The sequence below is a fragment of the Myxocyprinus asiaticus genome, chromosome 6, assembly GCF_019703515.2.
Source record: "Myxocyprinus asiaticus isolate MX2 ecotype Aquarium Trade chromosome 6, UBuf_Myxa_2, whole genome shotgun sequence".
Lineage (NCBI taxonomy): Eukaryota > Metazoa > Chordata > Actinopteri > Cypriniformes > Catostomidae > Myxocyprinus > Myxocyprinus asiaticus.
The window spans coordinates 19,807,542-19,831,793 of record NC_059349.1 but is presented as its reverse complement, the minus strand read 5'-3'; the positions used below and the strand labels follow the sequence as shown (position 1 = coordinate 19,831,793).

At 41.0% G+C, this 24,252-nt stretch overlaps 1 long non-coding RNA gene across 2 annotated transcripts; it reads right to left on the bottom strand.

The window, feature by feature from the left end:
* Positions 1-16,893: 16,893 nt before the first annotated feature.
* LOC127442453 (uncharacterized) lies at positions 16,894-23,752 on the bottom strand. Of its 2 annotated transcripts, none has more exons than XR_007897487.1 (3): positions 23,613-23,752; positions 20,093-21,216; positions 16,894-19,345 (listed from the first exon to the last, which is right to left on the bottom strand). It is a non-coding gene; the product is annotated as an uncharacterized LOC127442453 (long non-coding RNA). The 2 variants fall into 2 exon arrangements; XR_007897486.1 differs by having other exon boundaries at positions 16,894-20,780; positions 20,961-21,216.
* Positions 23,753-24,252: the final 500 nt, after the last annotated feature.

Sequence of the window (24,252 nt, the reverse complement as noted above, 5' to 3'; positions counted from 1 at the left end):
AATCCAAAGCACAAGAACTCATGGAATTGGAAGGGAATATTAAAAGTGCCAAGGCAGAGCTGAAGCACCAAATGTCGTCTAATGGCCTCAGGGAATCGACCCCATTAAAATACAGATATAATACTATTTTGTCACGTAAGGTGGAGTTTTGTCTATTCAGGGCAAGACAGTCATACTTTGAGTCGGGGGACAAGGCAGGGAAACTCTGGCTAGATATATAAAACAGAGAGAGTCTTTTCTACCATTCCCTCAGTGAAATCTGCTGGTGGTGAAATATTTACCTCAGCCGTTGATATTAATAATGCTCTTAAAGAATTCTATCTTGATATCTATAGTTCCACATCTTCGTCTACTGATGAAGATATTAGAAACTTTGTGGAACCATTAGAACTTCCTAAACTGACGATTGTGCAAAAAAAAATCTCTTGATTCTGAGATTCTGACCTTGGAGGAGCTTGGCGAGGTAATTAAGGCCTTGCCTACAGGCAAGGCTCCGGGGCCAGATGGCTTTGCCACTGAATTTTTTAGATCTTATGCTACAGAACTGGCTCCACTTTTGCTAGAAGTTTATACGGAATCATTAAAGAATGGAAAGCTTCCGCCAACCATGACACAAGCCCGGATCAGTCTGATTCTTAAAAAGGACAAAGATCCAAGCAAGTGTAAGAGTTACTGTTCAATTTCCCTGATCCAGCTAGATATTGATAGATATTGTCAAAAATATTGGATGGATTAAGTTACTTTATGGTCACCCAGTAGCGGCAGTACAAACAAATTTACTAATTTCAGATTATTTTACTTTGGATAGGGGCACCCGGCAGGGTTGCCCTCTTTCCCCATTATTGTTCTGTCTTTCCCTGGAACCATTAGCAACCGTGATAAGAAAGGAGGATGATTTTCCAGGGGTGGTGGCGGGAGGTATGGCGCATAAACTCTTGCTTTACGCAGATGATATTCTATTATTTGTCTCTGACCCCAGTAGATCTATGCCTTGCCTCCACAGAATTATTAATTCCTTTTCTAAGTTTTCAGGATATAGAGTCAATTGGTCTAAATCTGAAGCTTTGGCTCTGACAGCATACTGCCCAGAAACGGCTTTCCAGCCGGGTGCTTTCCAGTGGCCCAAACAGGGCATTAAGTATTTGGGTATTTTATTTCCAGCAAATTTGTGTGATTTAGTTAGAGTTAATTTTGACCCCTTAATAAAACGGTTTTCGAGTGATGTGGGTAGGTGGGCTTCATTACATTTATCTATGATTGGGAAGGTTAATGTTATTAAAATGAATTGTATTCCAAAATTCAATTACTTACTGCAGTCTCTCCCTGTAGATGTCCCCCTCTCTTATTTCAAGCAATCTGATAGCATAGCAAAGTCTTTCACTTGGAATGGTAAGCGTCCCAAATTACATTTCAATAAGTTACATAGGCCGATTGACAAAGGTGGGCTAGGCCTACCCAAGATTTTATTTTATTATTATGCATTCGGTCTCAGACATTTGGCTCATTGGTCGCTTCCACCTGAGAGAGCCCCTCCCTGGTTCTGTATAGAACAGGAAGTTCTTGCCCCTATTTCGCCACTGCAGAGCCTTTCTATCAAATTAATCGGAGAAGCTGAAGTACATCCCGTTATCTCGCAATTGAACTCGGTATGGACTAAAGTGTCCAGACTGTTTAATTCTGACATTTTTTTAAATGTTGCCTCAAGCATATTGCTGAACCCCAAACTATGCTTCAACAAGTCCCCTTTTTGCTGGTCAGAGTGGATTGGGAGGAGGGTTACTACACTCGGTGACCTGTATGAGAATGGATTGTTGAGATCCTTTCAAAATTTGGTTAAACTTTTTGGGATTCCTAGATCTCAGTTCTATAAGTATTTACAGCTGCGCCACCTGCTCTGTACTGTTTTTGGGAGTGGTTTACACCCTCCTAAAGCAGCAGACACTCTGGGAGAGGTGATTACTGCTTTTGGAAAAGGTCATGAGGCATTGGTGTATTACTCCCTACTAATTCAGAGTCTGGAAGACGGAACTTCAACTTCTCTCAAGAGATTATGGGAGAAAGATTTAAACTTGGTATTGGAGGAGGGAGTGTGGGCTAGAATTAAAAAAAAAACATCAAGTCTACGTCTAGGGTGTGCTTTATGCAGTTTAAGATTTTACATCGATTCTATTGGACCCCCTCTAGATTGTATAGGCTTGGTCTTAAAGACACACCCATCTGCTGGCGATGCCAATCAGAAGATGGGGACACAACCCATGTTTTTTGGTGTTGTGTTAAGATCCAAGAATTTTGGTTGAGGGTTCAGAGTTTTATGTGTGACGTACTGGGCACTCAAATAAAATTTTGCCCCAGACTTTGTATTTTAGGTGATGGGGCGGTCATTAATATAGGGGATAAGTACATAAAAAATTGGATCCTAGCAAGTGTTATGATCAGCAGACAGGTCATCCTTAGGGGATGGAAGTCAGCTGGAGCACCCTCATTTCAGGAGTGATGCACAGAGATGGGCAGGGTGGCGGCATTTGAGGAGGTGTCGTACAGAAGGCTAGGCAACCGGGAGTTGTTTGATAAAAAGTGGGGCAGCTATCTGGCCTTTTTGGAGGGCTCCCAGGGAGGGGCAGTGGAGAGAGACTTATAGTTTTAAATGTGTGTGTTTAATATTATTTATTTATTTATTTTATTTATATATATATATTTTTATCTGCGTGTGTACTCGGGCTTGGCCACAGAGATATTTGTTGGGGGTCGGGGTGGGATTGGGTATTGGGAGGGGGAAGGGAAATATTGGGGTTTAAGGGGGATAATGGTTGACTCTGTACATGAATGCTTTGTTTTGTTATGTGTCATGCTTGAGGAGCAACCAATAAAAATGTTAATCTGGAAAAAAAGACTAGATTTGTAGTGTCATTTTTTTCTATGATCATCTTATAATGACAACTTTATGCACAATTTTAAAGGCTAAATGAATTGAAACTGCAACATTCTTGTGCTAGATTTGTAAAGTAACATTTCTAATTGTCATCTCATATCTAATTTTTGGGTAATATTCAGTTCATATAGTTTCTATTTCAGCCTGATTAATGCTCCTAGTCTGTTTAATAAACTTTGACTGTTTGCAGTCATTTTTGACCAGAAACAGTTCAGGTGTTAATTTTTTTTAATTTTTTTTTTTTATTTAAGATAAAATTTCCTCCCTGAAGTAATAATAATAAAATTATACACTTTGGGATTTTATGCTATTTTTCTTGCATATGCAAATAAGCACATTTATGTTAACATTACATCAGTTAAAACCTACACTTAAATATGAGAATGTGTCATGTATTAAGGGCAGATTGCTGACATCTGGTGAAATAAAGAACAATTACATGATAGAGACTGTGTGGTCTTTTATAACTTAATTTTTGATTTTCTTATTTTATATTTACAGTGCATCCGGAAAGTATTCACAGCGCTTCACTTTTTCCACATTTTGTTATGTTACAGCCTTATTCCAAAATTGATTAAATTCATTATTTTCCTCAAAATTCTACAAACAATACCCCATAATGACAATGTGAAAGAAGTTTGTTTGAAATCTTTGCAAATGTATTAAAAATAAAAAAAACGAAAAAAAATTGCATGTACATAAGTATTCACAGCCTTTGCTCAGTACTTTGTTGAAGCACCTTTGGCACCAATTACAGCCTCAAGTCTTTTTGATTATGATGCTACAAGCTTGGCACACCTATTTTTGGGCAGTTTCTCCCATTCTTCTTTGCAAGACCTCTCAAGCTCCATCAGGTTGGATGGGGAGTGTCAGTGCACAGCCATTTTCAGATCTCTCCAGAGATGTTCAATCGGGTTCAAGTCTGGGCTCTGGCTGGGTCACTCAAGGACATTCACAGAGTTGTCCCGTAGCCACTCCTTTGTTATCTTGGCTGTGTGCTTAGGGTCGTTGTCCTGTTGGAAGATGAACCTTCGCCCCAGTCTGAGGTCCAGAGCGCTCTGAAGCAGGTTTTCATCAAGGATGTCTCTGTGCATTGCTGCATTCATCTTTCCCTCGATCCTGACTAGTCTCCCAGTTCCTGCTGCTGAAAAACATCCCCACAGCATGATGCTGCCACCACCATGCTTCACTGTAGGGATGGTATTGGCCAGGTGATGAGCGGTGCCTGGTTTCCTCCAGACATGACGCTTGCCATTCAGGCCAAAGAGTTCAATCTTTGTTTCTCATGGTCTGAAAGCCCTTCAGGTGCCTTTTGGCAAACTCCAGGCGGGCTGTCATGTGCCTTTTACTGAGGAGTGGCTTCCGTCTGGCTACTCTACCATACAGGCCTGATTGGTGGAGTGCTGCAGAGATGGTTGTTCTTCTGGAAGTTTCTCCTCTCTCCACAGAGAAACGCTGGAGCTGTGTCAGAGTGACCATCGGGTTCTTGGTCACCTCCCTGACTAAGGCCCTTCTCCCCCGATCGCTCAGTTTGGCCAGGCGGCCAGCTCTAGGAAGAGTCCTGGTGGTTCCAAACTTCTTCCATTTATGGATGATGGAGGCCACTGCGCTCATTGGGACCTTCAATGCGGCAGAAATGTTTCTGTACCCTTCCCCAGATCTGTGCCTCAATACAATCCTGTCTCGGAGGTCTACAGACAATTCCTTGGACTTCATGGCTTGGTTTGTGCTCTGACATGCACTGTTAACTGTGGGACCTTATATAGACAGGTGTGTGCCTTTCCAAATCATGTCCAATCAACTGAATTTACCACAGGTGGACTCCAATCAAGTTGTAGAAACATCTCAAGGATGATCAGTGGAAACAGGATGCACCTGAGCTCAATTTTGAGTGTCATGGCAAAGGCTGTGAATACTTATGTACATGTGATTTTTTTCGTTTTTTATTTGTAATAAATTTGCAAAGATTTCAAACAAACTTCTTTCACATTGTCATTATGGGGTATTGTTTGTAGAATTTTGAGGAAAATAATGAATTTAATCCATTTTAGAATAAGGCTGTAACATAACAAAATGTGGAAAAAGTGAAGCGCTGTGAATACTTTCCGGATGCACTGTAGATTAGATTATCACAAGTTATGCATTTGGATATACTGTATATTTATAAAAAAAAAAATTTAACTATTATTTGTCCAAGTTTTTCATTTTTTGAAATTATTATGAAATGTCTGTTTTTGCAATAATGTGACAATACTGTATGTTTACTGTCAAATCTGACCGTGGTGACACAAAGAGAAGACATAGAATAAGCATTTTGTTACCAATAATTTATATAACAATAAATATAAAAAATTTAATAACTCAAATAAATTAGTTCACTGTTTCTTTGTTTCTATAACAGAAAGATGCAGTGTTTTGTCTGGAAGGTGTGGCTCCCACACCTAAGCATATACATTGCGTTCGCGTGTTTGTGTTCTACACTTTGTCTTCTGGCTGTGTTATAGTCTCACCAATTCATTTGTGTGTGTGTGTGTGTGTGTGTGTGTGTGCATGGTTGTGTGTGCATGTTCTGCATTGTGGGTGTATTATGGTCTCACTCCCTCACTTTGTTATGAACACTTAGACTCATCAAATTAAGTCCAAACTTTTTTGTATGTTCAGACTGCAAGTCTATCAAAATTCACAAAGATTTGTTCAACTCAGATTGAGTCTCTTGAGGATTTCATTCCTGCCTTGCCTCTAACTCTACGACAAAGCTATAGAAACAAGTTGGTAAACCATTCATTCAAAACTTGACCAAGAAATACTGTTTTAATGTCCCTGATTTATTGTTTAGGAGACTTTATCCAGTCATCTCTCTGTGCTGCTTCATAATTATTCTGTACCATCCATTATTCTGTTGATCTTCCATTAAATTAAGCTTGTTATTTTCCACGCTACATTGTTGTGTTGCTTTCGATGGCGCAAGTGTTTCACTCATTTCCTCTTAAGCCTATTCTCCCAGTCCTTGTTAATTCCATCATCAAGATTTTCCTGTTTAGAGCACAGAATACAGCCAGACAAGCATATAAAAGCAAGCTCTTTAAGGGATAGTTCCCCCCAGAATGAAAATGTTCTCATCATTTACTTACCCTTATGCCATCCCAGATGTGCATGACTTTCATTAATGTATATTTCAGCTCTGTTGGTCCATACAATGCAAGTGAATGGTGATCAATATTTTAAGATCTAAAAAGCATATAAAGGCAGCATTAAAGAAATGTATTAGGCTCCAGTGTTTAAACCCATGTCTTCAGAAATGATATGATAGGTGTGGGTGAAAAACATAACAATATTCAAGTCCTTTTTTACTATAAATATCCACTTTCACTTTTACATTCTTCTTTTGTTTTTGGCAATTTGCATTCTTCATGCATATTGCCACCTACTGGGCAGGAAGGAGAATTTATGGTAAAAAAAAAAAAAAAAAAGGACTTGAATATTGATCTGTTTCTCATCCACACCTATCGTATCACTTCTGGAGATTATTGCTGCATCTGAAACCATGTACCGTATTTGATGAAGGACGCACTCATCTGCCGGCAAAACATTATGTTCTTTTAGGTATGCATACGAGTAGTATTATTAGTTTTCGGACATACTTCATCTGGGGACGTTGGCATCGTCTCGTGACCTGAATATATGACGCAATAACAACAACCGTGAAAACTATTTGCTTTGGTTTTGTTAAATAAGTGCCATTTAAGCACAAGGAACAATTATCTTGGTATGTATAGCATTTACAGTTGAGAAGAGCTGTCTGACTCGTGGTTCACCGTGTTCTTTTACCCAAGGAATTATGGGATCATCAAGTGTCCAGTCGATCCGCACTTCAGAATCTCACCGGAAATAGTAGGTCATCCGGGTATTTCTTGCTTACTGCTTCATGAATACTGTGGACTCCATACTCCATTGACATACTGTTTTTTGGCATACTATATAGTAGAGAAGTATGGATATTTGGACGCAGCGATAGATTTAACCAGTGGAGTCGTGTGGATTAATTTTACGCTGCCTTTATGCGCTTTTTGGACCTTCAGAGGTCTGGCCACCATTCATTTGCATTGGACCAACAGAGCTGAAAGATTCTTCTAAAAATCATCATTTGTGTTCAGCAGAATAAAGAAAGTCATACACATCTAGGATGGCATGAGGGTGAGTAAATGATGAGAGAATTTTTATTTTTGGGTGAACTATCCCCTTAAAATTTTTCAGCTGAAAATGTAATTTAATGTAAATTAATCTTTTCCTTTTCTCATGAGAAGCCTCCTCTTTTTGCAGTCTTATTTATTGCACAGTTCAGTTATGTTAATAGCTAAAGTTACGATCTAACATTATGAGTGAATAATAGACAATAAAGAAGTATTCAAACTGTAAATTAAGCTGTTGATCTAATATTATAAGCACTCTGAATGTATAAGCACTCTGAATTATTTCCAAATTATAATTATACATAATGCAAAATTTATTCAAACTGAAGGCAAACCACACACAAGCAAACTTTAGATGCTTCCTGCCATTTTGTCTCCTCTACCAAACTTCTCATAACCTCTACAACGTTCTTAAAGGAAAATTCAACCAAAATTAAAATTTGAATCAATAATAAATGAATGTAGCTTACTGTCACGTCATTCCAAATATGTAAAACCTTCTTTCTTCTGTGGAAAACAAGAGTAGAAATATTGTAGAATGTTGTTGTTGCTCTTTTTTTTACATACAATGACTAAATGATAACAGAGGTTTCATTTTTGAGTGAACTTTAAGATCAGCCCTCTCCTCCTCCATAACCATCCTCCTGTCCATCCCTTGATAATCACCTTCTGCCTCTTCCACTCTTGCCTGGTTTCTCCATCACTTCTTGAGCACCATACTGTGCTCTCACCTGTACTTTTCTTTCACCTTTTGACTTTTCACATAACCTTGTGCCTTCTCACCTCCCTCATAACCTGCTTTTACAGATTTATTTTAAACTTGGTTTATAATACACTATGTAAGGGAACACCCACTGAGGATTCTCAGAGAGAACAGTAGTTTAGAGGTTGTCTTTGTATGCATGCTCTAAAAATTGCTCATTTTCAACCCATTCTTCCCCACATTCAAGACACAAGCAGAGTCTTACTTGCCTGAAGTATAGCTGCCTGTCAGCTATAGTAGTGTATGAAAAAAAAATAGTTCTTTATAATTATCTTCTGAAAATCCTCTGTGGAATTAGTGTACTGTAAAAATTGAAATGGATTTCTAAATGTGTGCCCCCCACCTCATGTGGTTAGCCTATTCTAATTCAATCTGTCACAACATTAACCAATTGGCCAATCCACTACCAGTCAGACAGACAGACCTGTTTGGACACACATCATTCTTTATTATTACATTTTTTACATTATATCGAAGTCATCAAACCTATGAAATAACACAAATGGAAGTTTTGTTAGCATGTATTGAAGGGGTTCCTATGTATGCTCTGCACTTGTTGGCTGGTATTCCTTCTCTATCCAGTCCAACTAATCCATTAATTAGCTTGCTCAATGGGGGTCTAAATACAAATATTATTTACTTATTTTTTCGAAGGCGCAATCTACAATCACGTTTTTATCAAACCGCACAACGAAGACTCTAGTAATGGGTGTAATCCAATCAAAAAGTAATTAGTTACTGTAGTGTCATTACTTTTTAGTCAGAAAAGCAGTGGTTTATAACATTTTAAATACTTGTAATCAGATTACAGTTACTGACTTTCAATTAATTTAATTACTTTTAAGTACATTATAGGGTTATGCTTATTTCTAATATATTATTTATGTAGAATACATTAATTATGGTCCCGTAATGAGTCATTGTGAAGGAGAAATGTGAGGCGCTGTGTGTATGATTTGTGTGTAACAATGAACAAGAACAAGACATTATTTTGAATTTGTTGAGTAGAAAAATGTTTTAGAACGTAACTTACAAGTAAAGTAATTAGTAATGTGATTACTTTTTCAATGAAGTAATTAGTAAAGAAATCTGATTACAATTTTAGATAAATAATTAGCAATTTGTAGTGGATTACTATTTTTAAGTAACTTACCCACTGCTGTCTAAGACATTATAGCTTCATTTTCTGTTATAGCATAATTTTCTGTAAAGCTGCTTTAAAAGTATGTGTGTTGTGAAAATTGCTATCCAAAAAAAAACGACATGACTTTACTATTGGAATCAGCAGTGCGCATTAGCCGATTCTTTTGTGTTTAAGAGCGCTAGTTGTGTGGTGCACGAGTGACCATTAACAGAGCTGTGTAGAGCATTTCAAATCAGTCATTTATGAGGTTCCATGATAGTTAAGGTGGCATCTTAGAAAGAAGCTGCCTTGACTTAAAAAATAAAATAAAAAGTTTTGTAAAGAAATTCAGACGTATGCAAAATTTACTGAAATTAGTGTACTAAACTAATTTCAGCTTCAAGCAAGCATACGCCTTTAGAATGTATAAATTCAATCAAGTGTGTCCAAATTCTGACTGTCAGTGTTTATTATAGTTTCTCTTATATATACAGTATATACAGTATATATATATATATATACAGTATATATATATATATATATATATATATCTGTCAAATAGAATAAAGAAACATCTTGTTGACACATAAAATAACTTCTTAACACAATAAATATAACATACTGTTTTGTAAATCTCTATCTATTTATATCAAAACTAGAAATTATGTAATAGAATATGTTTCCTCAAAATATAGCAAAATATAGAAATCTATGGATCAACTAAAGCCTCCAAATGGATTGAATTTCGAAGGAAACATTGCAGAGAATTGGCAGACTTGGATTCAAAAGTTCGAGCTATATCTCATAGCAAGTGGAATTTCGAGAAGTCGGAAAAGGTAAAATGTGCTAAATTTCTTCGCATAGCCGGCGATGAAGCACTAAAGGTATATAATACCATGGATTTTAATGGAGGAAACAAATAAAATAGACACTGAAAGAAAAATTCAGACAATACTGTGAACCACAAAAGAATTTAACATATCTAAGACACGTTCTTCACTAGAGCACAGGGACCAACTGAAACGATCGATGCCAATGTGACTGATTTGAAAAATAATGTGAAAGAATGTGAATTTGCACAGCTGACAGATTCACTGATTTGAGATCGCATTGTTTGTGGTGTGAACAATGATCAAATTAGAGCTAGGCTCTTAAGAGAACCTGATCTTGATTTAAGCAAAGCCGTGAATATCTGTTGTGCAAGCAAAGCCACAAAAAGCCAAATTAAAGCTCTTCATGAGGAAGCAGAAGTGACCGTAAACAAAATCAGCAAGATGAAGTTGACTAAGAAGCCACATGAAAATGGTGCTGCTGCGAATGAATGGTCAAAGAAGGAAAGTGAATGTACCAGATGCGGTTACAGGCACGAGCTCAGAAAGTGTCCGGCCTATGGCCAAATATGCAAATTGTGTCACAGAAAAAATCCCTTTGGTCAGATGTGCAAAATGCAAAAGCAGAAAGACAGGGCAAAGCTAACTGAGAGAAACGTTCATGAAATTGAACTAGAGGGAAACATAGAAATGTTCATAGGCACCATTGAATAAAAGCAGATTGAAGAGAAGAATGCATTCCAGATCCACACAGTAGCTGCTGCCACAGGAGTGGAAAGAGAAAAGTGGACAGAAACTCTTAGAGTAAATAATAGAATGCTTATGTTCAAACTAGATACCAGAGCGGAATGCAATGTACTTTCCTACAAAGACTTTAAAAGTGTTGCAGGGAAAACCAGGTCAATGCACAAAACAAACTGTACGTTAGTTGCGTATTCTGGTCACAAGATGAAGCCAAAGGGTAAAGCAAAGCTCATGTGCCAGTACAAAGACAATAAAGCTGAGCTAGAATTCCAGATCACAGAGAGTGACTCACCTGCCATTCTGGGAAGATCAGCCTGCACAGAATTAGGACTGGTCCAGAGAATCTACACGGTAGATTGTGAAGAAAGATCAGATATCCTGAAAGAGTTTGATTATGTGTTTAATGGCTTGGGGTGTGTACCAGGAGTACATCATATCAAGATAGATCCAACTGTACCTACTGTGATTCATCCACCAAGAAAAGTGCCGAATGCACTAAAAGACAAAATAAAAATGGAACTCAACAGAATGGAAAGCCTTGACTTTATCGAGAAGCAGACAGAACCCACTGACTGAGTCAATAATATGGTAACTGTAATGAAGCCAAACAAACTACGAATCTGCATCGATCCACAAGATTTAAACAAGGCAATCAAGAGAGAACACTACCCACTCAGAACAGTTGAAGAGGTGGTGAGTGAAATGCCAAATGCAAAGGTTTTCTCCATACTGGATGCTAACTATGGGTTTTGGCAAATCCAGCTTGATGACGAAAGTTCCAAGCTTTGTACATTCAACGCACGATTTGGTAGATACCATTTTAAGAGGCTTCCCTTTGGTGTTTCTTCAGCCCCAGATGTGTTTCAGAAGAGCATCGCTCAAAGACTTGAGGACCTAGAGGGAGTAGTGAACATCATAGATGACATACTTGTGTTCTGAAGCGAGTCAGGAGCATAAACCTGAAATTAAACTGGGACAAATGCAAGATCAGAATGCCAGAAATAAAGTACATAGGACATGTACTGAGTGGAGACAGTTTGAAGCCAGATCAAGATAAAATCAAAGCAATTGTGGAGATGCCTGTGCCACAAGACAAACCTGCCCTGATGCGATTTCTAGGTATGATCCAATACCTTGCAAAGTTCATACCAAACTTGTCTGAGGTCAGTGCGCCGCTAAGGAAACTCCTGGAAAGTGACGTAGAATGGCATTGGGAAACTGCACAGCAGAAAAGCTTTGAAACACTGAAGTCACAAATAAGCAACGCCCCAGTTCTCAAATTCTTCGATGTTCACAAAGAAGTGACTCTCTCTGTAGATGCAAGTTCAGAGGGTTTAGGTGCTGTCATTATGCAAGGAGGTCATCTGGTTGCATACGGCTCAAGATCACTGACTGACTGCCAGAAAAGGTATGCACAAATTGAAAAAGAGTTATTAGCCATTGTGTATGGGTGCGAGAAATTCAGTCAATACCTCTACGGCAAACCAGTAAAAGTCGAATCAGATCACAAACCACTAGAGACAGTGTTCAAAAAGTCGCTTCAAAAAGCACCATCACGACTTCAGCGGATGTTGATGAAACTTCAGCCCTATGACCTGCATGTAAACTACAAACCAGGTAAAGAGATAAAAATAGCTGATACACTCAGTAGAGCCTACCTGGAGGAAGGAACTGAACAGTTAATGGACAATGACTTGGAAGTGCATCTACTGTCAGCCTATCTTCCAATCACCAAAGAGAAACTAAATACCTTCAAAAAGGCTACAGCAGTAGAAAAAGAACTGCAGATGGTTATGGAATTAACTCAGACAGGTTGGCCAACATCAATAAGAAATGTTCCAGCTGCAGTAAGAAAATACTGGACATTCAAAGAACTTACTTGCTCTGAAGGACTGCTGTTTAAAAACACAAGACTTGTAGTACCACAAAGCCTGCAAGCAGAAATGTTGGAGAGGATCCATGAAAGCCATCTGGGAGTTAAGTGCAAAGAGAGGGCAAGAGATGTGTTGTTTTGGCATGGCATGAGAAAGCAAATTGAAGAGATGGTGTTAAAGTGTTCTGTGTGCAACACTTTCAAAAGAAATAACACTAAAAGAACCTCTTATCACTCATGACATACCAGACAGAGCGTGGGCAAAGGAAGGAGTTGACCTCTTTCACTTCAATCAAGCAGATTACCTGCTCTGTGTTGATTACTTCTCAAAGTTCCCTGAAATCGCAAAGTTGACACAGACAACAAGTCAACAGGTGATAACTGCTTTAAAGTCTATGTTTGCAAGACACGGGATTCCTGATGAAGTCGTCTCAGATAATGGCCCACAGTTTACAAGCATTCACTTTCGTAACTTCACAGATAGCTGGGAATTAAAACATTCAACTTCAAGTCCAGGATATCCTCAAGCAAATGGACAGAGTGAAAGAGCAGTTCAGACCATTAAAAATCTGTTGAAAAAAGCACAAGAAAGTCAAGGAGACCCTTACATTGCTCTTCTTGAATACAGAAACACACCACTGGGAGGAGTGAAATTGTCCCCAGCGCAGCTCCTTATGTGTCGCAGATTGAAAGCTAAGCTGCCAACAACGGGTCAGTTGTTGAAACCACAACTCTGGATGTTCATGGATGTTCAGAAAGGTCTAAAAGACAGACAGTGGAAGCAAAAATATTACTATGATTCTGGAACAAGAGAGCTACCTACTCTAAGTAAGGGGGAAAAAGTCAGAATTAGAGTTGAGAACAGATGGCAAACTGCAGTAATGATGAAAAGTCATGACAAGCCAAGATCTTACCTGATAAGAACAACAGATGGTGGAGTTTACAGGAGAAATCGGAGACACCTGCTCAAGACCAGAGAGATGAGTTTCAAGGATTCACATATTTAGGACTGAATGTGTTCCTGATGTGGGTGCAAACAAGTGCAGACACCTGTTGCATCTCCTGTAAAGGTAGTTCCGTCACCCAAAGCTGTTACAGAAGAATCTGTGAAGATGACACGCTCTGGTCGAGTGATTAGAACACCCAAGCGTTATTCTTGTTGAAGGACTTTAAGTTAAGCAAAGTAAGACCTGAAATTTTGTGTTCATCTAAGATTTGTATTTATAGCCATTTGAGTTGGACTTTAGACATTCTAAGTTGCATTAAGAATCTGAAGTAAGTTTAAGATTTATAGTTCTGTAAAAAAAACATTTTTTAGGAGGCAAAGTAATTTGAGATGTGATGTATAGTGGTTCTTACCTGTAGATGGCGCTCCAGTACCTGTCACCTGGTGCTTGTCCTGTAAGAGAAGAGAATAAGAAAAGAAGATAAAATGAGCAGTTGATGTTACCGACCATGTGTGTGTTGTGTGTTCTTGATATTGTCTAAAGAAATATTACCGTATTGACACAGATAACTAAAGGTTACTTGTGTAATGCCGGTTATCTGATAGCACTAAGTGAGGTGTCTCACTATGGGATACGCCCCTTCCGTATAGTCCTAGAAGCCCTATTACATTACGCCAGCCCTTATTGGCTGGCAGAAGTGACGCTTGTGTCTGGAGGAGGCTCCGCTTCCCAGTATAAAAGGGGCGACACAGTGTCATTACATTATTCAAAACAAGTACACCTCTTCATTGCTTCACACAGCAAGGAGGGTGGTCTGGTGAGACACCTCACTTAATGCTATCAGATAACCGGGGTTACACAAGTAACCTATAGTTCTCTTTCAAACATATGTTTCAGTGTCTCAGTATGGGATATCCTCACTCCTGTATTGCCAGACAGCCTGGTTCCCTCTGCCAACCATCATAACTATCCAGGGCTGGGAGAGTCCTGGAGGACTCAAGAGCCAACACTCAGTACAGCATGCACTAAAGTCTGTGCTGTAACATCCCATTTATAAAACCTTGCAAATGTGTGAGGTGAAGACCACCTTGCCGCTTCACAAATATCTTTATTCGAAACCCCTTTAAAGAGAGCCCATGATGTAGACATTCCCCTTGTAGAATGTTCACACAATCCAGATGGGGTATTAAGACTCTTACTGGAATATACCAAGAAATAGCTTCCACAATCATGGTAATCGGCTTTCCCATGCACGGTTTCGCCCAGGAAACAAACAGCTGATCACTCTCCCTGAATTTTTCAGTACTTTCTTTATAAATGCGCAGAGCATGCACTGGTCATAATGCATTCAACCTCTGCTGCTCTAATGAAGAAAAGGGTGGTGGACAAAAATCCCTGAGTTCAAGAGGAACAATAGATTGAATAACTTTGGTATGAATGCAGGGTTTGGTCATAAAATCCCTGCATCCCCTGGCATAAATTGCGTAAACGCAGAATGTACAGAAAGTGTGTGTATCTCACTGACTCGTTTGGCTGAAGCGACAATATTTTGAAATCAACTTTGTCCAATGGTGACGCACGCTTCATTAAAGCCTATATGACATGCTGATATAGCAGCCAGAAACACTTTTATGGTTGAGAACGCTTTTCCCTTATCTATCAATTCTTGTAGAAATTATAGTATAACCACCACTGAGAATTGACAGGGAATCTCGTGTTTATCTGTGCACCAACTCTCAAACACGCCCCATTTACACCCATACAAAGATCTAGTAGACGATGCTCTAGCATTCTGTATAGTCCTAATAACACTATGGGGCAACCCAGTTGTGTTCAAAGTGAACCATTCAAGGGCCAGGCCCACAGTGCCAGGCGCTATGGATGAGGATGGAAAATCTCCCCCTGTGCCTGCGACAACAGGTCTCTCTGCAGCGGAAGAGGCCATGGCTGTTCGTATATGTATGATCTCCGCCAGCCAATACTTCCTCGGCCAGCGCAGTGCTATTAATATCATTCTCAATCTCTTCTCTTTCACTCTGGAGAGGATTGGAGATATCAACGCTATTGGCGGGAACGCATGTCATGGAATTTCTCCATCTGGAATTCACATGAGTGCAAATGTTCTAAACACATTACAGGACACAGCACAGTTTTTAGCTCAGCTTTATTCTTACCACCCGGCCGGGGGGGTAGAAGCTCGTGTCTTCTCCCAAACATACACACACACATGGCAGGCTTATATAGGACTATACTCATGTATTGTTCCTCGCTACATGTGATTTGACCTCAGATTTATCATGTGATATGAATTCAGCAAAATGTTTGTTAGGGATGTATTGTATATCCTTGAGTAAACATGTTGTCGTACGATCGACCCTCAGCAGTATGTTTGTTATAACAAGGAGACACAGTCCTCCGCACAAAAAACAGATTGGTCATCCATTTCAACTTATAGGGCTGCTCTCATACAGCATATTTTATCTTAGTGTTATATATAAATAATAATGTTCTAATATACCTATTATAATTTCTTTCACACCCCCCCCCCCCCCCCCCCCTTGATTATTTCTGTTAATCACAATTAAATTGCATTTGCAGTGAGTAGATATTGGGGGTTTGTTTCATTTTATATCATCATGAGTAAATAAAATCTGACCCTCCTTCATGCATGCCTCATGTTTAACAAGCGGTTCGCTCTAACATTCTTCACCATGGTAGAGACGCTGGACTCCTATTGATATACCCTCCAACCCCTCGCCTCTGCACTAGCTTCCCGCAAGGAACATTCAGCATAGCACTAGTTCTCTAAGTCATAAATTATTTGTGCTCTGTTCCCCTGCGAATGGCGGTTGCCATTCTTCTTCCATTTCATCATCCTCATTATTCACCTGTTGGTATTGTATAAGAGAAAATTGCCCAGCTACTATTCCACCTACCCATCTACATATCATTTCTTTAGCACAGGCTAGGGCACATGTGCAGAAACACAGGAAAAGGACCAATACCACAATCATAGGCAGGAAGACCTGCGCTATTAATGGTACCTAAGGCCCAAAGTTTTCTATTAGCCACCTGTTAAAGCTAAATACTGCAGATTCAGATGGGCCAAATGCATCTCTAGGGCTATCACATTAGTGATATTATCTGAATTGTCTGGTATCAGAGTTAAACATGAATCTCCTGTGAGGTTTAGTGTTACACAATCCTCCGGTTTTGGCCATAAGGTAATCTAATGCCATTTCATGCTTGAGCAGTGTGAGTCGATGGGACTTATCGTTGTCTTTCAGAAGGCGGAACCCTTTTATGGTTTCATTAGCGAATCCTGACATAGTGTAGGTGATATTGTCTATATGGTCAGCGAGGAATGTTACTCCATATCACGGAAAAATCCCTAATCCCCATTTTTCCCCTAAAGATATTCGTCAATGGAACGACTCCATATTTTCAAATTGGGCCATGGCCCGCTTTAAATCAAATCAAATCAAATCACTTTTATTGTCACACAACCATTTACACAAGTGCAATAGTGTGTGAAATTCTTGGGTGCAGTTCCGAGCAACATAGTAGTCATGACAGTGATGAGACAATTTACAATAAACATCAGATTTACAACACAGTTTAAAATCTAATATACACATAATTACACACAACACAATATACAAATAATAACATACAATGTACAGTATACAATACTCACAATATAGAATACACATTATACAATAGAAAAATGTATATATAGTATATATAGAATGTACAGTAGGTTGTATTGTACTGTATTGACATTCAGGCTGTCAGTTGATAGTAAGAGAATATAATATAATAATAATATAATTTATGACAGTCCGGTGTGAGATATAAGAGTAATAAAGTGCAGTGCTGATGTATTTGATCGTGGGAGATCAAGAGTTCAAAAGTCTGATTGCTTGGGGGAAGAAGCTGTCATGAATTCGGCTGGTGCGGGTCCTGAACAGCCCGTGGCTCGGGTGGCTGGAGTCTCTGATGATCCTCCGAGCTTTTTTCACACACCGCCTGGTATATATGTCCTGGAGGGAGGGAAGCTCACCTCCGATGATGTGTCTGGCAGTTCGCACCACCCTTTGCAGTGCTTTGCGGTTGTGGCCGGTGCTATTGCCGTACCAGGTGGAGATGCAGCCAGTCAGGATGCTCTCTACAGTGCAGGTGTAGAACCGTGTGAGGATGTGGCGGTTCATTCCAAACTTCCTCAGCCATCTCATGAAGAAGAGGCGCTGATGAGTCTTCTTCACAACGGCTTCAGTGTGGATGGACCATGTTAGTTCCTCTGTGATGTGGACACCCAGGAACTTGAAGCTGCTGACTCCCTCCACTGGTGCTCCATTGATGGTGATGGGACTGTGTTCTCTATCTCTTCTCCTGAAGTCCACCACAAGCTCCTTTGTCTTACTGACGTTGAGGGAGAGGTTGTGCTCCTGACACCATTGTGTCAGAGTGTGCCCCTCCTCGCTGTAGGCTTTAACCTATTTTGTTTAACTCTTTCGCCCCTCAGCATCATTATATTGTGTAGTTTCAACTTTATCAAATAACAACATCCACTCCAATCAGTTGGTAGTCTATCGAATGTTTGATTTACACACTGTCAATAACTGGAATACATAAACCCTATACCTAGGTTTACATGGTTTCTGAGGCAATTATTTGCCACAACTGTTTTGCTATCAAGTGTCATAGTTATATTCTTATCCGTGTTGCTTGTTATAGCCATAGACCACCCCCCTCCCCCCCTTTATAATACGATAGGTTCATTATCCCTGTTAAGTACTCTCGGCAGGTGGACATCCCCACAAATTGCACTGGCCCATTATTACAGACACATCTCAGATGTTCTGATTTCTTTATCCCAGTCGGTCTTTCTATTGGTGTAACGTTCTCTGCCTTTTCTATTAGTTGCGAGTTATAACTGTCATTACAAAGCATTAGCCAACATTCAACGGTCTCTAAAGGGGTATTATTATTGTATGTGGCATCCAAGAATGCTTTGGCCGCCCTTCTGCATCCCTCCTTGGTCTTCACACCACTAGGTTAGTTTGCCCTCTTGGTGTTAATGTGTCTTGCAAACTCTATTGCTTTTCTTGTACAATTGCTGGGGACTATTGGCAGATTGAATAGTGGATTCCAGCTGCACAGCGACTCAGATTTTGCTAATATTGGCCGTGTCCCTGGCACTCCTCTACTCAAATATTCTAGGATGACCCACCAAGAGTTTTGTTTCTCATGATCTTCAATTATCATTTTGTCTAATTGAGCTATTAAGTAAATTCAATTATCATATGTTTTCAGACAAAAAGAAAGCAAGTCTCTCAAATCCATCTGTTGAATTTATGTAAAGATCCCTTTTAAACTATTTCTTAAAACATACTTGATTACTTGTTCATTCTTGACACCTCACAACCATTCAGATAGAAGGGGAACTGTATACAAGTCTGGGTCACACATTGGACAGTTCCGTGTGTGTCCAAAAAGTTTACACCACCACTTCCTTGGTGTGTTTTTCCTTCTCTGTTGTGGTTGTAATGTGTTCTTGTCTGATCTTCACCCAGTCTTAGGGCCCCCTCAATTTTCCTGACCCTCGTTGGTCCCCCTAAGGGAATCTTCTGCCTCTGTCAAAGTTAGAGGCACGCGTGATGTGAACTGCATTTCCTTGGCTCCGCTGCTAAGCACTGAGGTGCTTGCCGATCCTTCCCACTCCTCCAGGCTTGACGAGACCTTCCTGCAGTGGCTGGCGTGGATCCAGGTAGCCTTCTTCATGATTTTTCCCGCTGAGTTAGTCACTAACAGCACCTGGTAGGGCCCAGTCCACTAGGCTTCCTCCAATTTCTCCATTTGCAGTCCTTCACCACCACCCAGTCTCTCAGCTCCAGATCATGCAATTTCCCTTTCGCCTCCCTGGGGAGCGCTGCTTTCACCTGTCTATGAATATCACAAAGCACAGCAGAGAGGTTTGCACAAGAACGTACATTTTCATCCTCACACTGGTCGGTATCAGGCAACTGCCTTTTTTGTGGTCCAATTCCCATGTTAAGGGGCCTGCCAAACAAAATTTCAAATGGGCTCAAACCATATAATTTTCTGAGCCTTGCCCACATCTGCATTAACACCAATGGTAATGCTTGAACCCAATTTAGTCCAGTTTCAACTGAACATTTGACCAATTTGTTTTTTAGTGTGCCATTTTCTCTTTCCACTGCTCCCCCACTCTTAGGGTGTTAGGCACAGTGTGTTGTCATATCAATTACCAAATACTGACCGGTGTGACATAGGGCTTGATTCACAAAGTGGGTTCCATTGTCACTGGAATGCCCATTCTGGGCATTAATTCTCGCATTAGAATTTTTGCCACTGCACTTGCATCTGCCTTTCTGTGGGGTACTCTACCCACTTGGAGAACATGTCTACAATCACCAAGCAATACTTTTCAATAAAGTCCATTTGAAGGTGGTCAAATGGCTTTTCAGGTGGCGGATGTGCACTCAAAGCATCTGTTGCTCTCTTCCTATATTAAATTTGGCACATATCAAAAAGAATTTGTGCCATAAATGGAAAACCCCTTTGTGAACCAGTACCTATTTATTTTTTAACCAGTACCTATCTATTTCACTCAACATCCCTCCAATTTGGCATAATGTGGAAAAAAATGACGTGGCAGGCATGGTTTACCATTTGGACCGACCCAAATACCGTCTTGCTTCGAACAGTTAGCGTTCTTCCAGGCAGCTTTCTCCTCCGCTGTGGCTCTGCTCTGTAAATCAATTAAATCTGCATTTAGTGTGTGTGTCAGTTTGCAGAACAGAAACAAAAGAGTAGTTTTGAACTTCCTGTTGAGCAGCTTTCTTTGCTGCAGCATCTGCTTGTGCATTTCCTACAAAAATGGAGTCAAGGGAGTAAGTGTGAGCCTCACATTTATACACCGCAACAGAGGACGGTAACAGTACATCCTCTAACAGGGTCGCCACCAGGGGTCCGTTAGAGATGGGTTTGTCTGTAGATGTAAGGAGGTCTCTTTGGCCACAAATGGCCACAAAATCATGCACCACCCTGAATGCATATCTACTGTCAGTGTAAATGTTATCGGACTTACCAGTCACTTGTTTGCAGGCTTCAGTTAAAGCTATCAATTATGCTGCTTGTGCAGATGTGTGTCTGGTTAAGGGGTGTGCAATGACAGTATCAAATGCAGTTACTTCAGCGAACCCAGCTCTAGTCTTTGCCATGACAGGGTCCCTTGAGGCAGAACCATTAAAAAACAGTTCCAAATCAGCAATGGAGAGTGGTGTACCCTTAAGGTCTTGGTTGGGGGAGCAAATCACTGGTATTGACGCAACACAGTCATGTGAATCTCCATCATCTGCTTTGGGTAGAAGAGTGGCAGAGTTAAGAACTGTACATCTTTTAACAGTAATGTTTGGCATTTCCAATAATACAGCTGTAACACATTTCAATGGAAAGGAGGAGGTGAGAACCGGCTTAACAACATAAATAATATTTAATGATTAACTAAAACAAAAAGACACAACCAAACACATACAGGTCAGCTGCCTGTAATTCTCTCTCTGTCGAACTGCTGTCTCCGGTTGGCTTTATCCCTCTCGGGCTTGATCAGCCTGATTAGGGGCCGGGTGTGCAGAATCACGGTCCGGCCCCGCCCTCCGCCCTGCCACATTCCTCCCTCGTTTTTTCAGGCTGGGGAGCCCCCAGCATGACGTACATCCCTCCCTCTTTTCCGGGGGGGGGCGTGCCCTTCTGGTCCCGTCTGCCGGCAGGTCATCCCCGCCTTCCTGGATCTGGGAGGGGACAGGGGGAGGGAAACAACAATAACAAAAAAACATAGTACTTATACACCGTGATTATACCCAACAAAAACAATACTAATATTTAAAAAGAGAGGGAAAGGCCAACGCGGAGCGGCAGCGGGAGTGAGAGAGAGGAGAGAGAGAGAGAAATAAATAAATAATAATTTACTCTCCGATACACTGTAGCCTGGTCCTCGGCCACTCCTCCACCCTCTAGTGGACAACAGCCGTACCTCCCCGGGTGGATCGGAGACAGAACGCCCCACCATGTTTTTGGTGGAAGGAAGGGGTCTCCCCTGCCCCTGGCAGTGGTTCTCCCACTCAGGCGGTTGGCCAGGAGCCCCTCCCATCTCACGGTCTGTGGTCCTCTGACCCCGCCGCATTTCAGCGGCTGGTAGGGGTCTCCTCCACCCCTGGCAGTGGTACTGACCACTCCAGATGGTCGGCTAGGAGCCCCTCCTCCCCTCGTGGTCGGCGGCCATTCCTCCGCTCTCAGGCGGCCGGGTTCTTCCGTCGCCCGGCGGATGGCCGCGGCTTCTCCATTGGGGTGGATGGTAGTGGCGAGGACTCTACTATGGAAGCGAGAACTGGCTTAACAACATAAATAATATTTAATGATTAACTAAAACAAAAAGACACAACCAAACACATACAGGTCAGCTGCCTGTAATTCTCTCTCTGTCGAACTGCTGTCTCCGGTCGGCTTTATCCCTCTCTGGCTTGATCAGCCCGATTAGGGGCCGGGTGTGCAGAATCACAGCCCGGCCCCGCCCTCCGCCCTGCCACAACAGCACTGTATCTTAACCATCGTGCTGATGACAGGTGAGCTGTTTTTTTGTTCTAACAGTATGATGGATACTGCATGTGGGACCAATATGGTCAAATGTTGATAACCCACCAAATCTCTGGAAACAAGTACTGCTTTTTCTGCAGCAGCAACAGCTCTAAAGCATTTGGGCAGCCCAGCTGCCACTGTCTAATTTAGATGAGAAATAAGCCACTGGCCTTAATTTCCCCCATGGTCTTGTGATAGAACAGAAGTCATATAACCTCTTTTTTCACCCACAGTCTGCGCAAAAGGCTTAGTTATGTCAGGCAGTCCCAATGTGGGTGTTGATTGTAAAGCCACCTTCAGAGAAGAGAAGGCTTCATGTCTGAATTCAGTCCAAATTACTTTGTCATGTGCTGTCAGGCCTTTACCATTGCAGACAGTGGAGCCTCTATTTCTGCATAATTAGGTATCCACTGCCTGCAATATGATGCCATACCTAAAAAGCTCATCACTCATTTCTTTGTGAAAGGCCGTGAAATGTTTTGTATGGCCAAAAAGTGGTTTTTGGAGTAATCCCACATCATATTTACTTTGGTAAAAATGATTTGGGCCCATATTTACTTTGGTATTTCAGAGAGGTCAGGAGGGTCTTCACCAGATGTGTGTTTGACCATTAAACATGTCTCTTTAACAATCTGAACAGTTCTGTCTACAGTTATGCCTAAGGGCATCTGTAATCTGTGAGTAGCATGCTTAAAATTTTATTGAACCCCTTTTTTTAGAGGTGTTTCCATCTGTATCAAATACACAATTATGCACCCACAATCCTAAATCTTCCCATTTGACGTCAGCTGATTTAGCTAATGAAATATGTGGTCAAATTATAAAATTTGGCACTTAGAGGCTCTGGTAGCTGAACACCTGCTGCACACATATTATTTTTCTAGTGTAACCAATCTGTCTGTATAACATCGTTATTCACACATTCGAAAAAAAATCAAAATCTTCATCATTTCCTTCTGACACATAAGCATAACGATGTAAATCGCCCTCTTGTAGGAAACCTAGTATTCCCTGCGGTGTGTGTTCATGTGCGTGTTGCAGTAACTGTCTGCCCACTGTTTCTTGTGAGGCTTCTGTGAGGTACCATTCATAGGCATAGAGAATGGGGGTGGGGAAAGTGTTTATTAGCATGGTGTAAGTGTGTGAGTGCTTTTCAGAGACAGTATGTCTGGTCAGTAATACCCTTGCTTCATTAGCCTTTAACATAATGTCCAGAGTACACACTAAATCTGTCCCAACAAATATACTGGGCAGCATTTTGACAGAAGGAACAAATGTTTTATGGTACCCTTCAGATCATCTTCGATCGAAAGTGGCACTGTATAAAACTGTATGATGAATCACCTGTCGCGCCAATCGTTCTAATGTATCGACCACTAAATTTGGGAGGGGGTGTGAATTCTTCATGATTACAGATTCTGTGGCACCGGAATCCGCTAAAAATGTAATTTATTTGTTTCCAACTGTCAATGTGATGTATCATTTTATAGGCTGAACTGGAATGCATTGCATACACTGTGTGTTCGTGTGTGTGTGTTAGATTCTGACTCACGTGCCCTTGGCTCATCATCCCCTGTCCTTGGCCCTCCAGGGAGTCAGTCCTCCTTTTTACATATATGTGGCTACGGGCACTTCTTAATGTCCTTTCTAATCTCTGGACAGTCTCTGATCCAGTGATCTGTTGCCCCGCAGTTGAAACATCTGTCTGCAGTGCCTCTGCCTACCCCGTTTCCTCCTCTGCCCCTCCCTCGGCCTCTTCCTTGTCCACGCCCTCTTCCTCTCATGGGCTGGGCTTGTGCTTTATATGTTTGTAGCTGTGCCATCTACAGCCTGTCAGCAGTGGCTTTTTCTTTCTTCTGTTTTCTCGTTCAGCAGTTTCTCAGTGTGCACAGCATGATTTTTACATCTTACAGGCAGCCAGTGTCACAGTTCACACAGTGGTTTTTAATGTCAGGTATGCTTTGTTGTGTCTGGTGGTGAAGGGGGACAGCTGTTGCTCTTCCTACTCGGGGGGTGGTGCTTGGGGTGCTGTCGGTTGAACTGGGTCTTGTGCAGGTTCTCTGCCCGCAGCCTATTGACCATCATGTTGGTCCTCGTCCTGGTCCCGACGTCATCCGAAGGGGGCCGAGTCCAGGTCTGGGTCACCTACATATTTTAGACACAGAGATTTTGTTATAGAGCCCTGTCCCTCC